We start from the raw sequence: 23,214 nt of genomic DNA on the forward strand, positions 1-23,214 counted from the left end.
TCTGAAAAGAAAAAATGAAATTTGACAGGCATGGATTATTTAAAGCATGCATATGTGAGCTGAACAGCCAGGACACTTTGATGCAAATCGTAGGGGAAAGAGCAGGCGGATGGTGTGTAGAGAAAGGTGATGAACAAAGTAAGGATTTCCTGCTGGCGACTTGAAATTTAAACAAATAATCATTTAAATGGCGGCCCGGCATTACGTTCCGAGTTGTGTGCATTAATGTCAACATCTGGTACCAACATTTTGACAATTCTATTAAAATGCCCCAGCATTCCCTATCTAACACCTGTTAGCTCTAATTTTCTTTCCTGAGAAGCACACCAGTAGACAGGGTAGATTCCAAATCATTTATCACTTTTAAAGTGCTTCCATATGCGTGTTGGACCCAGCCTGGCCCTAGGCAAACGTTTTCTGAATGCATTAAAATGCAGGACTATTTTTTTAAAGTGTAGACACCAATGTTTCATTGAATTCATGTCTGGTAATTATTAGCTTAAATTATGGCTCACACATGACTTGACAAAGTAGACCATGAATTAAAACACGCGCGCGCACACACACGCGCGCACACACACACACACACACATGCGCGCACACACGCACACACCCCAGAACTCTTCAATAGATGCGCCCAACTCCTAGGTTGCTTGTTATTGAGATGTCAGTCAGTAATGATTAGGCAAACACTCTTCATGGAGGGAACTGCTAAGAGGCCCAGGAGTCCCAAGAGACAATCTAAAAATGTCAAAAATGTTACAGTATAAATGAATGACACCAACATGAGAACATGTGTTAGAGATGCAAGCAATTAGTTAATATATTACAAGTTTCAACCTCTGAGCAAAACAGGCAACAAAAATTTCCACTTGACAAAAGGCTACAGATAAGATCAGCTTGATTCCCAGACAATACAATCTCCCTGAATTGGAGCAACCCTCCAGCAAGCTGGGAGGAAGGGAAGAGCTGGGGGATTCTGGGGTCTGCAGGGTGTGAGTCGCTAAGGTAGGTCCTGCTCTCCGTGGAAATGAATGGCTGGGACTGACTGCTGGGCTCCTGCAGAGGAGAAGTGGAGTCTGAAATGAAGGGAAGACATCCGGTGCCCGGGGATCCGGCTTAGCACAGAGCTGGCTGCCTGCTCCTGGCTGGGGCTTCAGAATGAAAGTTAGAAGGTCGAATGTAATCTTATCAAAGGAAAGGAGGTGCCTTCGAAAGGTGATGGGGATGGGGGTTTTATACAGGCAAATTCTTGTTCCTTGCTTTTCAGAGGAGATTTTTAAAACTAAATATTGTATATTACACAGTTTCCCTCTCTCTCTCTCTCTCTCACTCACACGCACACACTCACACAAACATAAAGAAAAGACATTTTAGGCAAAAGATCTTCTGACACATAGACACACACAGAAAATATGTTTTAGGCAAAAACACACATGATGTGTACTTGGGCTAAGGATTTGAATAGGTCCTTTAGATGTCAAAGAAACACTGAGAATGCAAGAAAGAAAGCATGAAAATCTGAGTTCACCAACTCTACATGCAAAAAAAATTGTAGACAGTTAAAAATGTCCGTCCCTGTACACACGCACACCTACACTTTCACACTTCCTCTGTTTACTAAATAACATTTCAGCACAGTTTTCATCTTATAAGGAAAGTGTTTGAAACTTGGAATAAGTGCACTTAATTAAAGGAAGGCTGTGAAAATGTGCACTAATCTGATATGACTAATAGCAAAGTGCATGAAATTGCTAATTAGAATTTCATTAAAGGTGCTGCTTTATCAGACTGTGACTATCACAACCTTTAAAATTCTTTCAGGAGAGCTTAATTCCTTTTCAAACAGAAAATATTCTTTAAAGACATTTGATTTGTTCTGAAGGAATTCATGGCTTAGACTGGAACTTAAAATGTTGCCGATATTCCAGGAGGTGATATCAGAATAGGAATATAGATCAGGGACTTTGTTTCATTTGCCCGATGAATCCCTTTCTGCCCACTTCTATGGATTATTGTTCAAAAGCCCAGTCATGAAAATAGAGTTGAGTCCTGGGATCCTTCTGCATGTAATTTGTTTTCTGCTGAAGTCAAATATTTATTCTCTTCTCACAGAATAAAGGAAACATTACTTACAAATTTTAAGTCACTCAAAATAACATTAAACATTATAAGTTTCACACTCATTTTAAAAATAAAAATGAACAGGCAATAAAATGTTTTTCTTTAAAGGAAATGACCATTCATCGTAAAAAAAAAAAAAATAGCGGCAGCCTTCAATCTTTTTTTTTTTTTTTTTAAACCTCTTAAAATACTGGTAACATTTCAATCATAAAATTAAACTTTTTAAAGTTAGGAAAGTCCACTGTTAGCAATAACAGGGGTATTTTTACTCTTTCTTTGACTTGCTTTCCTAGGTTACAGGGTTTTTTTACTTCGCAGTTTAATTATTCCTGGCACTAAATCTGCATTTCAGCTTGCTTTTTGCCACTCAGATTTTAAAAGTTTTATCTTTCTATTCATTCACCTTTTCCATTTTCAACCTTATTTATAGATTTATGGAGAGGAAATAGATCATCTCTCTTTTCACATCCATAAAGCAGTATAACATGCTACTTTATGTGAACACAATTCCCAATGTTACCAATTGTATTTTTAAATTTGCAGTTTTTCCTGGTTGTTCAAGGCTTCTTACAATTAGTTAACTGGGTTCTTTTTAATAGAGGAGCCTGATCGCACAGTTACATTTTGTTATTGAAAAACCATTAATGTTAATGGAAACTACAGCTCACTGAAAGCAGCAGTTTACTTTCACAGAAGTTGTTAAAAACCTAGCCTAGCTTCAGATTTGCTGAACACACCAGTTAACGGTGATGTAATTTTGCAGAACTGAATATTTTAAACACGCTTTAAAAACCTGGGTCTAAAAGCTCATCAGTCATGTTTACCTGACGACCATGTCATGAAAGGAGTGAAAATGAGAACAGAAGTAACTTTATTTGAGAAACAGTGTGATGTCTTTGGACATTTAACCAAATCTCCGGTGGCTTAATTACAGTTTGCTCTGATTTTAGCTCCAGCAAGAGGAATTTTCATGGCATTTAGATAATTTATCAACCGGGCTAGGGTAACAGACAAAAGATTACATTTTCCTTTCTAACATTTGGGAGGTACATTTGTACACTAAATGCAACGATTTTAAAAGATCGGTCTAGACCTAAATGAATGAAAATTATGCTCGTTAACTGTAATGTCTGCAGTCCGAGGTGGGGTGTCAGTCTCGCCTATCCGTGGCCACCGCAGTCAAACAAAGCTGCTAATTTCAATGTTTTAAGTTTCAAATTGAGAAATATTGTTCTAATAAGGCAACAATGGGGCTGTTGTCCTTTCAAGCACTCTGGGATTGCAGCCTCCTTAGGCTCGTTTTATGCAAAACGAATGGCAGGTAATTGTGATTTAATTCTTTTCAAGTAAATTACAGTGAGTGCGTGACACAAAGCCGCGGCGGACCCTCCTTTCTCTGTCAATAGTTGAATTAATGATGGCAGGAGTAAAAACAGCAATTGTGCACCACAGCCCTCCCCCGGCCCCCATTCCCGCCTGGGGGGGGACCTGCCAATCAGTCCGCGCCACCGCGAGGCTGGGGATCCTCGGGTCGCCGAGGTTCGAGGATGGAACGTTCGTATGCCTGGGCGCGGGGGTCGCGGGTTGCGGGTCTCGCCCGAGCCGAGGTGCCCGCAAGGGTCAGCGCGTGCGCGCCAGCGGCCGGGTGCCCACCGCGTGGTCACCAGGGGGGTTTATGGCGCTGGACATGCGCTGTCGACTTGAGGGCATAAGAGTTCCGGGGCCGGGCGGGGCAGGGGGATGCAGGTGGTACCGGCTCTCAGAGAGTGGGTTAACCTTACCACTCTGGCCTCCCCAAGACATCCTGGAGGGCTTCCGGAGGAGGAGGCGCGCGCGCGAGCGAGCGAGCGAGAGAGAGCGAGAGAGCCAGGGAGCAGCGGGAGGCCAGGCTGAACCAGGCAGCTTGGTTGGCTCTGCACACTGCGGTCCCAGGGGATGACCAGAGCGCCTGTTTGGCTGGGAAACCTGCGAAACCCACAGGATCTATGTCCTCCAGCTTTTGCCTAGATTTGGAGTGCCAGGGAGGGAATTCTGCCTGCCCTGTCCTCTCTGGGCAACTTTGGGCTGGTTACTTGACTTCTCTGGCCTCAGTTTCCACACCTGTAAATGGGGTTAATAATGGAATCCTACCTTCAAAGGTCCTTATGAGCATTTAATAAGCTGCCAGTAAAGGGCTTAGAATGGTGTCTGGCACAAAGCAAAGTGCCCTCAAACTATCATCAGGGGTTACTTGACCTCAGTCATATTCCCCTTTCCCTTTTTCTGGGCTTCCATAAATGGGTCCCTGCCTCAGGGCCTTTGCCCCGGCTGGCAGAGCTCTTTCTTGCTCTGCTCCTGTCACGGCTTCAGCTTCAGGCCTCAACTCGACTGTCACCTCTGTGAGATCTTCATGACCCATCACTATCACAATGCCCTTGGTTTTCTTCCTAATATTTATCCTTATCTGAATGTTTCTATTTGCTGAGCCTCCCCGAAATCTAAGTTCCATGAGCACGGGGATCTCGTTTGTCTAGTTCTCTGTGGGTCCCAGCTCCTTGATCAGTAACTGCTATGCAGTAGGTGCTCAGGAAATCCTGCCGAAGGGATGAATGGAGTCAGTCTTCTGACCTGTAGTCAGTGTGGTTGAGCTGCATTATCTCTGAGTGCCCAGTTCTGTCATTCAAGATTCCAAGTGAAATCACTGGCATGGAAATTACATTTTCAAAATTAATAATGTTCTAAGGAGATCTAGGTTCTCAGGAAGGTTGCTAATTGAACTCTTCTGGAGTCACCATCTTTCTACCTTGATCAGTTTTGACCTAGAGTCTGGAGTCAGTTTCTTTGAACTCTCCCCACAGCTTCCTGGTGCTGGAGGTCAAGGAGGGGGCCTTCTGGATTTCCAACCTACCTGGAGCTCAGGCCCCCTGCAGCCCCTCACTTTACAGCACAGCAGTGCCACCTTGGTGCTATCTGCCCTTTAGTGTAACCCCCCCCCCCCCCCCCCCCCCCGCGCCACATCATGTGGCCCTGGCCTTTTGTCCTCAAGCTCCCTGGCCGGAGCTCTTCTCTGCTTTTTAGAGTGGCCTCTTTGGCATTAATCACAGATTCACACCTGCTTTTCCTTCTCACTGAAGCCAGCTGCTTTAGGCTGGCTCCTGCTGGGCTTGCCAGACCATCTGAAAGAGGCAGACAGAGGCTGGGTGGGGCTGCATCAGCAGCTCAGCTCTTCTTGGGAAGGTGAGTCAACTGGCTAGGATCACAGGGTCACTGTGTCTCCTCATCCAGGCTGGAGCCAGGGACAGAGTATTTCTGGAAGGTCTGGCCAGGCTCCGCATCTCACTCTATTTACTCAGTGAGGTCATTATAAACAATGAGTATCTTGGACACAGTGGCAATCCTTGGTAGCCAACTCCCGCCCCAGGCTTCTACCTTTGGGAGAAAAGCTGGAGAAGACCTCTGGCTATCCAGAGAACAAGTATCAATACTCGATTCATTTAAGGATGCAAAACTAGTTGCTTAGCACCACTGGATCGTGCACTGGAACTGGTGCCTGCCGGGGACATCGGTACAATAATAGCAGACACTTGTTTAGCACTTCCCATGTGCCAGGAACTGTTCTAGATGCTTCATATGGGTTCCATCGCTGAACAAAATACTCCCATCTCTGTGAAACAGGGACTATGATGATTCCCTTTTATGCAGGCACAAACAGGCTCAGAGCAGAGAGCTCGCCAAGGTTACAGAGCGAGGAAGTGATGGGTCTGAACTTGGAACTAGAGCCTGCACTTCGAACCACCACACGGCATTGTGCCTCTGACTTATTCTCCACGATGGGTAAGATGCAGCCTCAGCTGCATCCAGGGGCACAGAGCGTCAGAAGCAAACAGATGGTGGGTGGGTCTGGTTTCCCGCATGGGGAATTAGTAGTGACACATAATGGTTCTTACGATATGCCAGGTCCTGTTCTCATTGCTTTACACATATCATTAGCTCTTTGAGTCTCATGGCACCCATGGCTCCCTAGGAGGTAGGAAGTAATGTCATCCCCACTTTAGAAATAGATGCAGGAAGGTCCATTGCTTTCCTACGGTCTCAGGAGCAAGCCGGTGGCAGAGCTGGGATCGGAACTCACAGTCTCTCTCCAGGGCCTACACTCATAACCCTGCTTCTGCCTGACAGTCCTGATGCCCATGTGCTGGTCCTCAGGCAGTTAAGAGGGTTCTGAGCCCCTGCCGTGTCACCAGCAACACCCTGCATTGGAGCTCAGAGCTGCTGCTTGCTCATGGAAACCCTTGGGGAGTCTCCATGACCTTGGCTGTGAAGTGGGGGTCATGAGGTCAGCTCTCCCCACCTCCCAGGCTGCTTCAGGGATGAAGGAAGCAACTGGACAAAGAACAGTGCTGCGAAGTATAAATGCTGACCTCAGAAACACTCGGTTCTCTGGGCCAGGTCCTCACCAGGCCACTGACCTGCCTTAAAGATCAGGATGCAGGATTATGGAAAATGAAGGGGAGGTTGTTTTAATTACAAAACAGCTACGAATGAGGTGTCTTGTTTGATGATATAGATGATTAAAGAATTGTGTCTTCCTTTTTCTTTTGTCTTTTTCTAAGAGAACTGTATGTAGAGGCCCCAGGCCCCAGGCCAACATGGAGAGCATCCTGCCAGGCCTGGTGCTCGGTGCTCTGCGTGCTCCATCGCACTGGACCACCCTCTGCAGCCCTGTGAGGTGAGATGATGTTGTGTCCATTTTACAGGCTGAGAAACTGAGGGGTGGGAACTCTGGGGTTAATGAATTGGAGGAGCTGGGCTCTGATCTGATCCAACTGACTCTAGGCCTGGCATCTCCGCTCCCAGGGGTCCTGGAACAAACGGGGCACATGGGGCTGCCCCTTCCCTCTTCTGGTTCTGGATTTTTGGCTTTAGTGTCCCCTTCATCTGAGGGACCCCTCTCTTGACCTTGGTACTTTTACGCCCTTCACCCCTCCTCAGTTGGGAGCCCACCTGTCTTGAGTGCCTGCGGGTGATTTCACTCCCCCTCCCCCCACTGCCCACCAGCTTGCTGCTGTTGGGTAAGAGCCTCAAGTCAATACCTTGACTTTGTGTGAGATGTTGCCCCATCCCCAGGACCTCACCCCATGTGACCCGGCCTCTTGGAGGCCAGGGGGCCTGAGTATGGACCAGGCTGCCTCCGTTCCCCTCCTCGTACATCCTAGGTCTGCTTCTGGCGCCAGTAGCCAAATTTATTTTGGCTTAAATGACCCAGTGGTCAGAGATAGTAAAAATCCACTTTCATGAAGCCATCAGGTGGATTGAATGGGGTTGAGAAGAGATGCCAGCTGCTTGTGGACTTACAGTACCTGCCCAACATGGACCAGTGGGCTCTGCCATGGGGCTTTCAGTTTGCCAGTGGCTGGGGACTCTGCTGGCATGTCAGCACGCCCTTGGGCAGAGGCCTGCCCTCAGACCATGACTTCTGAGGTGGGGGAGGGGCAGGCCTGGGCTGCAAGGTGGGGCATGAGGGAGACACATTCTCTGCTTGTCTTGAACTCATGGGGGTGGCCAAGGGCAACTGCACGCTGAGTGAGTGCATGCACGAGAAGGAATGTTTGTCTCTGGAACTGGCCGAGCCACTGGGGTTGGAGTCCAGGTCCCTCACTTACTAGCTGGGGGATCCTGGGCAAACTATGTAACTTCTCTGTGCTCCCATTTCCTCATCCATAAAGCTGGGCTAATAGCTAGAGGTACCTCAGAGGGTTATTGGAGGAGTTAATTGTTCCACATATAGAAAAGCATTTTGAATGGTGTCTGGCACAGAGTAAAAAGTCAATAGATGTTAATTGACCCCCAAATACAAAGTCAAAATTATCTTCTCCATCCACAGCTGCCTTCCCTCTCAAAATATATAATATGTAAAAGTCGTAAAATGAGATGCCTTTACATCTGTATCTTGACAAGAGAGAATTCGTATTCTGGGCCCCACCACTCGCTACTGTGTGATGTTTTGTAAGTGATTTAGTCTTCTGAATTCCAATTTTCTTCTCTATAAGATGGATATTAAGTAAAAAAAAATCTATTATTAATAGTGAGAATTAAGTGAATAATGTACATAAAGCAAATGGTACTTCTTCTTCTTCTTCATCCCCTGCCCTTTTATCTCCCCTCTACACAAGTTCCTTTGCAAGGCTATGAGATGTGATCTCCAAACCAGTTTTCTTCCCCTCCTGTGTACACAGGAAGACTACATTTCCCAACCTCCTTTGCAGCCAAGGGCCTCATGTGACTGTGTTCTAGCCAATGGAATATGGGCAGGAGTAATGTATTCTACTTCCGGGTCTGGCCTTAAAATTTCTTGTAAGATCTTTCATGCTCATTTTCTCCTCCACCTGCCAACAGGATGTGACTCAGAGTGACCTTGGAAACCACGTGTTGAAAATGGTGGAGCCCTTGCCAACAGAATCCTACCTTTCACTGCCTATGCCTTATCGGCCTGCTTGCTCTGGGACATATGTATTAAACCATTGAGATTTAGGGATTATTTGTTACTGCAGCTAGCAGTTAGCCTATCTTGACAAACACAGAATTTTATAGAACCTCTACCTCGCATATGTACCTGCATACATTCACATAAGATTTTGCACATATTTTAGAGTCTTCTTGGCCCCTAGCCCCCTCAAGCTCATCTATATGACCCAAGGTGAGGACCTTACTCCCTTAAAAAACCAGACCCAGCAGTTGTTTTTGGTGGTGGTGGTGAGATAATTCCCGAGAGCAACTTCCTGGCTTCAGGGCCTCCCTCTAGCAGAGAGGTCCTGAAGATAACTTCTTCCCTAAGAGGTTTTAGCGACAGCCTCACCTCTCAGGGCAGAGGTCTCCTAAGACGGCCCTGTTCATCATCCAGACACTCTTCCTCCTGCTGCCGTTGTCAAAGTGTCTGCTCTCCTCCTAATGGCACATCCTCCAGATCTGATGGGTCATGGGTCACAGAATTAGGCTCCTCTCAGCGGATCCCCAGAGACTTGGCTCAATTCTCCCCCATCCTCCAACCCCTCAACACACATCCCTCCTTCTGCCTCGGGTGAGATGGACTCCTTCAGTGCTGCCTCCCCTATTAAGTGGAGCGCCCTCTAGAGGCTGGAGGGCTATGCTGCATCCATCCCCTTTCTCAGAACTGGCTGCAGGGTTGGGGTGTGGCAGATGTTAGTTTTGCACAGGATTGCTGATTTCAGGGATCAGGGACTATCTTTATGGTGTTCTGGGAAAAAAAAAAATCTTGAGCTTGGATGAGGTTTATAAGAGTTAAAAATAATAATGACCTTAATGTATTAAGTATCTGTTCTGTTCCAGGCCTCCTGTTACTTCTTTAAATCCTTCTCCATTATACTGTGACGTGAGTTTTAAGTAGCCTGTGGTCCAGGTGAAGATGTGGAGGTTTAGAGATGTCAGATCTGGGGTCCCAGAGCCACTTGGGTTTTAGAAAACCCACAGTGTTTGGCTGCAGAATGTAGTGTGGATGGGGATGCAACTGATGGGAAAATCCCTGTAGAAAGCTATTGTCATTGGCCTGGGGATAGGTGGTGGCGGGGCAGGAAAGTGTAAATTGGCACTCGTGGCAGGGGAGGTCCTCTGGAGCTTGGCACTTGGTAAACTTGGTGTTGCATGGGGCGTATGCTACCCACACCCTTGGCCAAGGGCAGGTGCTGCCGTGGTACCCATCCAGGTCCAAGTGAGTGGCTGGGAACCCATGGCAGTGTTTTCCCCTTGCAGGCCCAGGCTTGGGAGGCAGTCCCTCTGGGCATCCTGTCATCACTGGTATCTTTGTTCCAAGAAAGAGACAAAAGAAAAGTAGAGAAATGAGGGACCAGCCTCCTGCCTGTCCTGAGAACCCAGGGCACCCGGGATCCTCAGGGTGGAAAAGCCCTTTGATGGTTCGAAAGCAGGTTCCAGAAGCCTCGCTTGGAAGAGAAAAAGGAAGCAATCTCTTTTGGGTTTTCATCTAGGTTTTTGAAAAGCAAAGCTGACTGGCGAGAGCTGCCTGTCTGAAGTGTGTTTTATCTTAACCTTTCCATGTAATCCTGAAAGCCCACCTAATCAATTGAAGATCATAAAATATTAGACTTAATGCTGCAAAGTGCTGCTTTTTAATTCACATAACAAGCTCCTAAATAATTCAAATAGCAAATAGACCCTGCAAGTCAATGGTGGGAGGCTGCCTGGATCAGCGGGAGAGTGTCAACACATGCCGCATTTCCCGGATCGACTCCATTTCAAGAACCCTATTAAGTTAATTGCCGGTTTCTGACAGCAGAGAGCATGCTGGGAGCACAGCAAGCTTTATTAGCCTCTGTGGCATCTGGAGACATCAGCCATTTTGCCCCTACTTGCAGGCACCAGGAGCAGCATGGAAAAAAAAAAAAAAAGTAAATCAAATTATGGGACAATAAATGCTTTTGGCAACACGTGGGCATCAGATTCATTGGCAAATCTGAAAGAGTTCCAGTGTCAATTGTTGACCTGTTAAATTTTTTGCAGCAACACCATCTATTTGTTGCAAAAGTCTCATAGGATTCCATGGAATGGTTACATCATTTGGCACTGCACGGCTGATGCAGGTAAGCCGTGCAGTTGAGGGGCTCTCATCCCCTAAAGAAACTACTGGGTGGTGAGAGTCTGTAGAGTGGGAGTTGGGTGGCCATTTAGAGAGGAGTCAAACAGGCCAGCTATCCCACACAGCCCAGATGTTACACATTCGGGTTTGTAAGCAGACCTGCCTGGATCTGCAGATCCAGTGGAGACACCCATGAGGTGGTGGGCACCTGGAGATGGGCAGGGAAGAGAAGATGTGTGAAGTCAAGATCCCCAGCCTTCTGTCCATCGAGAGGTTCCCAAGGGCATTGTGTCCTTGGCAGCCCGGAGACGTATTGAGTGTGGAAAGGGGTGGGGGCATCCTCGCAGCTTGGACATCTCCCACCAGGTCCCAGTCTGGAGAATGGGGCTCTGATCTATCCAATGCCCATTTTTAATACCTGAGAAAACACAGGCAGGGAGAGATCCTGCCATTGTCCCAAAGTCACATAGCCACAGAGTCACATAGTCTCTTCTGTTGCCTGGCATCACCCCATTTTGTGCTTTTTCTCTTTCTGGCTTCCAGATTATGGTGCTATGGTGACAACCTAGATTAGATCTAGATTCCAATCCTGATTCAACCATTTATTGTCTGTGTGACCTTAACTTAAGCAAAATATCTAACTTTAATGGCCCTCTACCCTGTTGGCAATGTACGGATGAGATGCCTACCTGAGGGATTCTTACACAGAGGACTGAATTAATCCTGTATGTTAAACATGTGCTTAGGGCCTCAAGCTTGGTAGCCAATCGCTCAGCATAATTTGCTTCCCATCAACTACGTGAGGGACCCATGTGATTAAGACACAGATGGGCAAGATTATTTGTGCTTCCAGATGATTCTTTTATGAACCAATAAGCTTCCAATTGATTGGCTTTGCACATCTGAATTTTGACATCAAGTGGATCAACCGATGCTCTCAAGACTCTCTTTGCCCCAGTCTTTCAGTGTCTGCAGAAATGAGACTTAATCAAGATCAGGCCCTTGATACAACAGGAATATAATAGGAAAGAACACTGTGAATGACTGAGGGGCTGAGGAGACTGGGGGCAAAATTGACAGCAGGTAGAAGGACAGCAGGTGCGTTGACTGTTCTGATCCTGGTTCTCAGGCTCCCCTGTATTGACGTGGGTTGCTGCACTTGGATGCTGGAAGGGGTCCCAGACATGGAATCTAGCATCCTCATTTCATGGGTTGGGGATTTGAGGCTCAGAAAGAGGTGGTGACTAGCCTGAGGTCACACAGCTAATTCATGGTGAAGCAGTGACAGAAACTGGGTCTCTCCCTGCCAGTCCTGTCCTCTTTCCAGTTCGCAGACAGTTAGGATTGACCTTCATGGTGCTAGAGCCAATTCCACCTTAACATGAGAAAAAAATAGAGCAATGCCACTGCGCAAAGCCTTGCCACCTCACACCTTTACGAAGAGAGGATGTGCCATTACCCCAAGACGGCTCTCTGAAAATAATAATATTGGTTCACAACTAATCTGTAATAATCACAGCTATCATTCTCAGGGGCTAAATTCCAGCTACTTTATTTACATTGTCCACAGAGCCCTTTGCCGTGGGTGTTACTGGTGATTCCCATTTTTCAGAGAAGAAGACTAAAACTCAAGGGTTAAGTGGTTTGTCCAAAGTCACACAGCTGTTAAGAGTCAGAGGTAGGATTGGAACCAGGCTTCATTTTGACTCATGTCCTTTTCCTGTGGCAGTACCCTCCCCCTGCACAGGATTTTGGCTTAGGCTGGGGGTCTCTAGAAGGTAAAACGGAGAAGGGTGGATCACTCTACCTGGGGTCTAGCGCTAGTTAAGATGGGTGGGCACTCATGGGAAGGTGCTCTTGGATGCTCATCCTGTACCATGATGTTCTGTCTGCCCCCCTCCCCACTCGTGTTTCCTGCCAACAATGGGTTAGTAGCCAGGGACCCAGAGCTTCCCTTTCACACAATCACCAGCCTCCAGTAACTAAATACATATATTAGGAGTAGGTTCAGCTGAACCCAACAGAAAACTCCATTAACAATGGCTAAGTGTGTAAAGGTTTCCCCTCTAATGGACAAGAATCCTGGGTAGGCTGGTGGGGTGGCTTCATGATCATCTGAGACCCAGGCTGTGTGTTTTTCTTCTTGTTCTGCCATTCCCAACATTTGGCTTCCATCCTCAGCATTTCAACATGCCTGCTGCAGCTCCAGCCATTGTGTCCACATTCCAGTTAGCAGGAAGGAAGGAAGAGGGTAAAACAAAGGGGTTTTTCTCTTGTCATTTTTCCTCTCTTTCAAAGACCCTTCCCTGAAGTCCTTCCCTATGAGTTTCTCTTGTTTCAATGTCTAGATGTTAGTCACGTAGGCATACCTACCTGTAAGAGAGGCTGGGAAGCAGAGTCTTTCACTAGACACATTGCTACCCCGAGAACATAGAGACTCGTGAGTGAGGAATAATGGGAGAAGCAGCAGGTTGACCCCGCCACGGCCTGGTTCTGTGGCACCTCTCCGCCTTGCCAAAGTGCTGATGATGGAGAATGGTGACTTTTTGAATTAGAGAAAACTCAAGTTAGCTTTGGTCAGAGTTTTGTAACATATTTGGAGATAATTGGAAACGCCATGGGATGCCAGAGGCCTAGGGCTGGAAGCACTGTGCTTTCTGGGGCTGGCAACGATGATGAAATCAACAGTAATTCACACTGTCAGAGACTTTCATCCCGCACCGTCCCCTTTCAAAGTATGGATATGTTTTATATCTCTGGGTTTCTTCTGTTCATGACACATTTATTCTGTGGGTCTTCTGAGGTTGATTGGGGGATGGCTTTTCTGTTCTGGAGGATTCAGGTGATTATCGGGCTGTAGAAACAAACACAGACACCACTGAGCCAGGTCTACCTGTGTCCCTGGCACATTGTACGTGTGGCAAGTCATGCTATCCTCACAACAGGGAGAAGGATTATGATCCCATTTTACAGATGAAAAGTAGAGGCTCAGAGAGGCCAAGCAACTTGCTCAATATCACACAGCTGGTGCTAAGCACTGAATGTTTATGTCTGTCCCTTGTTCCCATATACGCTCTAATGCATAGGTTGTTGCCTCATTCCCAGTTTGAAGGTATTTGGAGGTGGACTTTGGGAGGTCATTAGGTTTGGATGTGGTCATGAAAGTGGAGCCCCCATGATGGATTGGTGCCCTTATAAGGGGAAGAAGGTTGCAGGGCTCTCCCTTTCTCTGCCAGGTGAGGACAGAGTGACAAGGTGGCCATCCACAAGCCAGGAAAAGAGCTCTCCCTGGGCATTGACCATGCTGGACCTTGATCTTGGACTTCCAGGCTCCAGGACTGTGAGAAATAAGTGTCTGTTTACACCATCACCTGTGGTATTTTTGTGGTAGCAGCCCGTGGTCAGTGCAAGAGCTAGAGGTTGTGCTTTCTGCCACACCACGAGGCCACCTGGTGTGTTCCCAGCCTTCACACTCACTCCCCATTGCAGACAATGGCCTCTTGTGATAACAGGGTTGTCACTGAGACCTCGAAGCATCTGCAGCCTTCCAAAGTCCTTTCTTATCTCCACCTCTTCCTTCTTTCTCCTCAAGACCCTCCTCTCATCTTGCAAAGACCCCCGTGCAAGGGTGCCACAGGAATCCAGCCCCATCACCTGAACCCCATGTGGCTTGGCCAGTCATGCCTCCTTTTCTGGGCTTCTCCTGGCTCATGCTCTGGTCCAGCCCCACCCCCCATCTCAGCTCATCAAATTCTGACCCACATCACCTGCTAGCCAGGACCAGGGTCTGTAAATAGGAACAAAACATCCGCGGTTTCCATCCCCTGCACCCAGCAAGGGAAGCCCCTCTCCTGGCAGCCCCCAGAGGCAGGAAGAGCTGTGTGTGCAGCTGCAGCCCGGCTGCCTACCAGCGCGGCTCAGGTTTTCATATACATAATCTAAATATATGCTTTGAAAATTGAAAAGTGCTCACATATAGAATGTGGCTGTGGGGAGGAACGCTCTCTTTGAACATGTCTCTTTAAAGACAGAATTTGCCAAGTGTTTTCCTGCCCTTAAGGAGACACTTGAACATGGCAGCAGATGTAAAATGGAAATTGAAGTGTCTCTCCCAGGCCACCGTACACGTATAAAACCGGCACAGTCTATTCTAAGCGCTCATTAATAGCTGGTCTCTGAGGGCCCTGGCAGCAGCCAGAGGATTTTACTCATTAAAAAGGTGGCGAGGTAGAGTTTTGTGCCTTCTCCGCGTCTCACTGCATGATGCTGGTGTTCAGATGTCACCAGCAGGCCCCAGATGAGGGCCCTGAGTTTGCTGGCACGGGTGGATATTTTCTGAAGGGTTCGAGAGCATCACCCCCTCACTGATGGGGCAGGAAACCCTTGCCGTTCATCCAATGGATTTATCCCTCTACAAAGGGGGACCCAGAACAGCATAAGCTCAAGGCAGGTGCAGAGGAAAGGGCTTGAGCTTGATGATAAAGGGTCATCAGTGATTCTCAGCACAGCATCGTGGTCTCCTGAACGCCACTGAAGATGTCACAGCCACCAGGCTTGGTAGTGGCAGGGAGGCCTGGGGTCCTCAGGTAGGCGTGGAAGGAAGCAGACCCTTAGAACTGCAGGTGTGCAGACTGACAGCGCCCCTGGCTCTCCCGTCCAGTGATGCCCACTTGCAGGAGAGCCACTGGTTTATTCTAGAAAAAGAGGATCCCAGCTTCTTCCCTATTTTTTTTTTTTTAACCTCTGCTCTTTGTTCTGTGTTTTGATTCTCCCACCGTCAAGATCAGTGTTTGTCCTCTTTTCTCCTCTCTTATGACATCGTCTTGGCCCCACTGGCACATCTGCAGGGACTCTGGACAGTTTTCTGAAGCCTCATTGGCCTCGACACTTTAGTACCTTCTACCTCCATGTGTTTTTTTTCCTGCTTTGGACTTTTAGTGTTATTTTCCTTGACACGCTTCTGCTGCCCTTCTCATAATCTGCCAGATGTCTCCAACTCTGAGAGGCCTTTCTTTCTTTTTCTTTCCTTCTTTTTCTTTCTTTCTTTTTCTTTCTCTTTCTTTCAAAGTACACTTAAAATTTACAATGTGTGCCAATTTCTGTCGTACAGCAAAGTGACACAGTCATGTATATACATATATACACACAGACACGCATTCTTTTTTTATATTATTTTCCATCATGGTCTATCTCAGCAGATTGGATATGGTTGTCTGTGCTATACAGCAGGACCCCACTGCTTATCCATTCTACATGTAATAGTTTGCATCTCTGAACCCCAACTCCCAGGCCCTCCCCCACTCCCCCTAGGCAACCACGAGTCTGCTCTGTGTCTGTGAGTCTGTCTCTGCTTTGTAGATGGTTCATTTGTGGAGAGGCCTTTCCTAATGTGTCCACCTCCCCCTGCCCCTCTGCTTATTGTTCCATTAGCACAGATTGGAATGACCTTGTTCACTTGGTAGCTCCCTTGCTTATTGGGGTCTCCCCACTCTCCAAGGGGAGGGCCGGGGGGCATGAACTTTCTGTGTTTTCCCATTTCCCAGTGCTTAGCAAGCCTGACCCCGAAATGTACTTGCTTTATTGAATGGGCCAAGAAACCAAGGAATGAATGAAGGGTCCTTTTGTCCCAAAGCTTGGCTCTTAGTCACTTCACTTGGAGCAGCCCTCTGGGGATTTGGGGGTGACCCTTAGTAACTTCTGGGCTGTGGTCCCTAACTCTCCCAATGTTCCCTGCAGGAGTGCCATGGGTTGCCCTGTGTGGCACATTAACTCGAGGTCACCCCCAGGGCACAGGGTGGAGATTAAGAAGGTGGCTGTGGTGTAGAGTTCCTGCAGAAAGTGTGTCCTTGTTTGTTGTAGTGACACGATGTCAAAATTGTGTTGAGAAATTCATTTGTCTATTTTTACCCCTGTTAGCAGGTAGAAAATATGTTATTTTTGAAATATTAACCAAAAGTTGCCTTGTTTAAATTAAACTTCAAAATAATTAAGTCCAACATTAATAAAATGGGCTCAGAGTTGGAGGGGCTAGAGAGACGGAGGAAACATTCAGAAATTATGATTATTTTTACACAAAAGTCACCTTTATCTCTAGAAGGATGTGAGTTGGCCTATAGAAATGCATCCATTACACCTTCAAAAACTGACCAGAAATCCAAGGGGAGGGAAAAGAAGGCAGCAAAATCCATTCAAATGAGGACTTACTATTCAACATGCCCACCATGGATGATTTGGGCTACTATGTATTTGGCTCTGAATTTCTGAGAAGCCCAAGCTAAGAGGGAAAGAAGAGCAGCTGATGTTTGCAGGAGGTACAAAGCCTTGAACTTTGGAGGGAAGACAACCAAGAGGGAAGAGTGGGGATAGCTTTGACTCTTTTTTAAAAAGAATTTCAGATAATTTCTTAAAAGGTCAAAGAATTGTCAACTCATGGTCTCAAGGTACCCATCATGCTGCTGAAATGTCCCTCCCCTGTTACTTAAAACTGTCTGAGGGAGGTCCCCCTCTTGTGGCTCAGCAGTAACATACCTGACTAGTATCCATGAGGATGTGGGTTTGATCCCCGGCCTCGCTCAGTGGGTTAAGTATCCAGCCTTGCCGTGAGCTGTGGTGTAGATCGCAGACATGGCTCAGTCCTGGTGTTGCTGTGGCTGTGATGTAGGCTGGCAGCTGCGGCTCTGATTTGACCCCTAGCCTTCCATGTGCTGCAAGTTCAGCCCTTAAAAAACAAAACAAAGCAACACACACACACACACTGCCTGGGAAGGGATGTGTCCTGGTGCTCTGATGGCACAGGGGCACCGTGGCTCAGAATCCCCCCTGGCCTCTGTCTGCAGAACCACCCTTAGGGCATCCCTTCCTGGGATGAGCATATGATTATGCTGCTGCTTAATCATGATGGGGGTTCCAGGGACAGACTGTGATTGAGGTGAGGGAGGGCAGAGGACTGGGACCCCGTGACTGCATTGGGTGGGAGGTGAGGGTTTGGGGCAATGCTAAGGACAGGTGCACTGATTTCCCAAGCACAGCACAGTGGGCTTGGATGATGCGGAAGGTCAGTGGGATAAATGTCTATTTGGGGTACTACTGAGCCATACTTGGATGGGTGTGACCCTGGTCTCGCCTGTGCATGGGGCACCCAGAAGTGCGACTGGTCCACAGAGGCCCTGGAATCCCCAGATTGTCCTAACAACAGGATCGAAGTCTTCTCTTGCCCTGGGGAGCATTGTGTGTTCATCTGTGCATTGCCAGAATCTGAGACCACACTCAACAAGTGTCCTGAGTGAGGGGATGAATTCATGACTGATCAAGTATTCGTCATGACTACCGTGGTCCAAATCCCATCTTTCTTTCAGCTACTGCTCAGGGCCACTTCCTCCAGGAAGCCCTCCCTGAATTCTCCTGCCCACCCTTCTCAGGACTCGGAGAGTGCCAGGCTGTGTGACCAGCGTGGAACTGATTCCATAAATGCTAAGACTAGTAAGTGTTCCTTGTGTTTTCAGTTGTTCCTCATTCCAGCCAGACAAACTCATTTCTTCAATGTATATTCCTTCAGTTCTTAGCATCCATGTCACACTGTACGAGACCAGAAGAATTTAAGAGTAAACCAGACAGATGAGGAGCTGAGCATCTAGTTCAGGGATTGGCCAACTGCTGCCTATGGGCTGAATCCAGCCTCTGCCAGTTTTGTAAATAAAGTTTTACTGGTGCCCAGCCATGCCCACTTATTTGCATATTGTGTGTGACCACTTTGGAGGAACAGGGGCAGGCTTGAGTTGTCGTGACAGCGTAGGGCTGGCGAAGCCTGAAATGTTTGCTTTCTGACCCTTTCAGAAAAGTGGGCTGAACTGGGTGGGGAAGACAGCCTAGAAAAAGATCCTTACAGCAGGATGTGTGCCCCGAGGGCCAAGAACAGGTGATGAAATTGAGGCCAGCTGGGCTGGGGATGTGTGCTCTGTAGACAGGGCAGCTAGGGAAGGCCACTCTAGTGCAAATGTTAGGTGAGCAGAGACATGAGGGATGGGAAGGTTGCCATGTGAACAGCTGGGGAAGAGCATTCCTGGCAGAGGGAACAGCATGTCCAAAGCCCTTAAAAAAAAAAGCTGTGTGGCTGAGAACACTGTCAACAGGAAGCAGGTAGGATAAGACCAATGTTGGGAGATAGACAGAGAGGTTAGATCTGTGGGTCCCAGGAGGGTGATATGTCCTCTAGAGGTCACTTGGGGTATTTGTCGGGGGGAGATGCCAGATATGCAATGAGTAGGCACCAAGGGTGCAAGATTTCAGTCGGTACCTCTAAGAGTCCTACACAAAGGTGGACTGGCCTGGGTCCTGCAGATTTGGGGATGTCCCAGGAGATAATCAGTAGGTAAAAAGCCAACTTCTACTGATCTAAGCCTGGACATAACTCTCTAATTCATATACACAGAAAGTAATGTCAGCACGGTGTTAATGATACCCTGAATTTTTCTAGGAATGGAACTACTGCATAAATTAAGGGGTGATCGCTCTGTGTTTTGTTGGGAATGTTACCAAGCAGGGTTTGCCATGTTGGGAAAATCATGTCACCCCTGGCAACATCATTCTTGGTATTCGAGTCTCCAAAACAACACCCCTGTCGTCAGTCTGTGTTTCTCGTGGTGGCATTCACTATGATTTTTCACACGAACACAAATTCTCGGGCTGATGAGTAAAGTCTTGTCACAGAACTTAGCTACTGAAGTGCATCTTGTTTTGATACAAATTACTTTTCCCCCTCCACATTCAAGTTAATATGTTATTATAGTGATTAAAACATCTTGGGTAGATAAATTACATTACCCCTGGATTCTGTTTCAGGCTAGCAAAGGAACCATCGCAAAATATAGGCTGAGAGAAGTACCAGGGCTGGATCACAAAGTTTTCTGTGGATCTTGAGACAGAATTTGGATTTTAAGCTCAGAAAAATGAGGCGCCATGGCAGGATTTGCCGAAGAAGTGATGGGTTCTCTCAGGCAAGGGTGACAATTATGCTGCCTCCTTTTCTCTTTGATCTTCCGTCCCTCTCCTTCCAGCACCTGGCACAATGCTGGCTGCCTGGCAGGCACCCTGTAAATTAAAGTGCTACCAGCCAGAACAACCTCAGCCCATGAGCTAAGCAAGTCTGTACGCCTCCCATACAAATGAGATCACTGAGGCCGAGAGGGGTTAAGCTGCTTGCTTGGAGCAGGAAATATCTGGTAAGTGATATCTAATAAATAGGGGTTTGGGGGGAGAGGGGTTGGGGTACCTGCCTCCCTTTCCTGCCCCCGATAGCAGTGCTCTGTGGCTTCCCTGCCTGCTGATCCACCTGCTCACCCTGCCCAGGTCCAGCCTGGCTCGCAGCCCTTCCTGCCCCACTCCTGTTACCTGCCCTATGCTGCAGGCATCACTTGTCGCCGGAGCCAGCTCCTCCGCCTTCAGACCCCAGGCCAGGAGCTAAGAATATCTCCAAGCGTCTTCCCCGACACCTGCAGCAGATGTGCCCACAAATTACCTGGTCCCAGTGGTAGGGAGCAGGCAAGGAAAGGGCAGCGTTTTCCTAAAAGCATTGCACATTTAATTTGCAAAGTTACATCACACATTCGTGCACAGGGCAGCTTTTGGGAGCTGATTTCAACGCTAGAGGCGGGTTGGGTATCCTGGGTGTGACCTTTACAGGTTGGCAGGGCGGGTTTGGGGGGCATGTAGACACCTGTGAGTGTCAGATACTCTCACACGTGGGGCAGATGGGGAGAGACAGATATTCCAGGGGCCCCTTCTCTGCAAGTGCTCACTGGGCACCTCCACAGGCGTCATCTCACTTCTTCCCGAAAGAAACCCAGCCAAGTGTGCCTGAGCCTGGCTGCATCTCACGAGGTCTCGTGTCTTCCCATCCCTTACAGACCATGTGACATGCGCAGACCCTGAACTTGAACCCAGGTGTCCAGACTCCTAAACCCACATTTTCCCACCACCCAGTGCAGTTAAGAAATGTGAACAGGGGTGACAGGTATTATGTATACAGAGGGTAAAAGCACATGCACATCTAGCTGCACCTTTTAAAAATTATTGGATGGGCCTGGGTACTTTATTTATGAGCGTCACAGGAAAAGCTGTGGAACTTGTGTGAGATTTCAGCCCGGAGTGGGTCAAGAATTGTCCACAGCAGCAGTGAAACTGCAAGTGGTCGAAATGAGTAAGACTGAGTTCTATCGAGAGTCCCACTGAGTCCAGCTCACTCAATTGATGAATTAATTGTCTTGAATTATTATCAGTAATTTTAGGGCTTTGAAAAATTAACTCGAGGTAGTTTTATCTCAGAAGACACCATTTAGAAGTTGTCGTGGCTTCCTCCTGGATCTCGCAGAGAACTCTACACAGTGTTCTGTGGTGATCTGTGTGGGAGAGGAAGCTGAAAGAGAATGGATGTGTGTACGTGGGTAATGAAATCACTTTGTTGTACAGCAGAAATTAGCACAAACTTGACATCAATCAAATCAACTGTATATTAATAAAAGTTGAAAAAGTAAAAAAAAAAGTCTATTTGGTTTCTAAAATTAATATTAGATACATTACAAAGTTAAAACCCTAGTTCTTCCTTATGCTTTTAAACTATGCTTAAAATTATATTATTCTATTTATTTTCTTAGTGATTTTTTATTGTGATAAAATACATATAACATAAAATTTGTTTTAATAATTTTTTTGCTTTTTTTTTGTCTTTTTGCCTTTTCTAGGGCTGTGTCCACGGCATATGGAGGTTCCCAGGCTAGGGGTCTAATCGGAGCTGTAGCCACTGGCCTATGCCAGAGCCATAGCAATGCGGGATCTGAGCCGTGTCTGCGAACTGCACCACAGCTCATGGCAACGCCAGATCCTTAACCCACTGAGCAAGGCCAGGGATCAAACCCGCAACCTCATGGTTCCTAGTCGGATTCGTTAACCACTGTGCCACGATGAGAACGCCTAATTTTTTTTTTGCTTTTTATGGCTGTACCTGCAGCATGTGGAGTTGTTCCTGGGGTAGGTGTTGAATCAGAGCTACAGCTGAGGCCTACACCATAGCCATGTGGGATCCGAGCTGCATCTGCAACCTATACCACAGCTTGTGGCGATGCCGGATCTTTAACGCACTGAGCAAGGCCAGGGCGGGGATTGAACCCTCATCCTCCTGGAGACTACCTCAGGTTCTTAACCTGCTAAGCCACGATGGGAACTCTGTTTTAATAATTTTTAACTGCATAATCCAGTGGCATTAAATCCATCCGCATCGCGGTGCATATCTATACTTTTTAAAGACACCTAAGAAACCTCTTTTGAAAATTCTAGCAAAGAACAAATGGATCAAAGGCTTCCAGGCGAAAAATCAGCCTCCCATGCCTCCCGTGGCCACTTCCCAGGGTCCAGGGAGCACTTGTAAGCGTGTCCCCTCCTCCAGTGAGATGCGGGGTCTGCTCTGTCGCTAAGACTTCATCGCTTGTTACCACTGAGGGAGCATCTCAAGCCCAAGCTGCCTCTTCCTCGCCCTCTATTTCAAAGCGATGTTTCCCCAAGCCAGATTTACATTTTCAAAAACCCTTCAGATAATCACAAACCCAGGAAACTTCCACTCCTCTGAGGTTTAATTAGAAGAAACTGTCTTTCTGGTACTTCCGAGAGCCTGGCTCTCAATTTCTCCGCGCAAAGGGAAGGTTCACAGCGGATGAGGGGGAGCAAGCAGAACCTGCGAACAGCTCCCCGCCCCCGCATCCCCCTCTCCCCCTGCCACAGAGAGAAAGCCGAGTTGCAGGTCATTGAAATCACATGGCGAGTGTGCCCAGTATTATTAGGACCCAGAGAATGGGGACGATCGGAACGCAGGATAACACATTAGCGATAGATAATAGAGTCTAAATAAACATAATCAGCTTTCCTCTCTGTCTCCAGACCAAAGCTTATCTATAAATACCCTAATGACACCCCACCAGCCAATTACTCGTTTCTTGGAAGAGCCCCTTATTAATGGCGTTGCAGTGAGGGAAAAACATTAATTATTGGACACAGTGGGATCTTTTACGTTCTGTCTGGTCCGGACAGCACCAATTAATGCAACAATTATTATCAACGACCGTGGCAGCATTCTGAGTGCAGCCACCCTGGGCTGGCTCGATGGGGTGGGAGAACATGTGCCTGAGGGACCATCACCCACACTCTTTAGAGAGCCTGCTTCTTCCTCGCCGCTGTGGAACCCCCTGGAACAAAGCAGAGGGTGACCAGAGTGTGTTGGTTTTTTTCCTTTTAAGTCCCAGGGTAGTGCTCCTGGAGCGCCAAGTAGGGGAGGGGGGAGGAGTCAGGCACTGGTCTGTTGTGTCAAGTTGCTGAATGAAGCCTGGCAGAAGCCTGGAGAAGACAGGCCACCTTCAGAGCATGGAGCACCTGGCTTGGCCCCTGCCCAGTCCTCCAGTCCCTCCCCTCTCACTCCGCACACTCCCCATGGCTTCTCTCTCAGGTTCAAGGAGGTTATT

At 47.5% G+C, this 23,214-nt stretch overlaps 1 long non-coding RNA gene across 4 annotated transcripts; it reads left to right on the forward strand.

The window, feature by feature from the left end:
* Positions 1-887: 887 nt before the first annotated feature.
* On the forward strand, positions 888-21,248 carry LOC110256770 (uncharacterized). Of its 4 annotated transcripts, none has more exons than XR_014827761.1 (6): positions 888-1,008; positions 5,806-5,937; positions 6,717-6,832; positions 18,067-18,190; positions 19,550-19,929; positions 20,057-21,248. It is a non-coding gene; the product is annotated as an uncharacterized LOC110256770 (long non-coding RNA). The 4 variants fall into 4 exon arrangements; XR_002338720.2 differs by having other exon boundaries at positions 19,765-19,929; XR_014827762.1 differs by lacking the exon at positions 5,806-5,937.
* Positions 21,249-23,214: the final 1,966 nt, after the last annotated feature.

The sequence above is a fragment of the Sus scrofa genome, chromosome 14, assembly GCF_054392235.1.
Source record: "Sus scrofa isolate SSC_HxYL_T2T_F1_AM1 chromosome 14, Sscrofa_HxYL_maternal_Yorkshire_Landrace_v2.0, whole genome shotgun sequence".
In the NCBI taxonomy this organism is placed as follows: Eukaryota; Metazoa; Chordata; class Mammalia; order Artiodactyla; family Suidae; genus Sus; species Sus scrofa.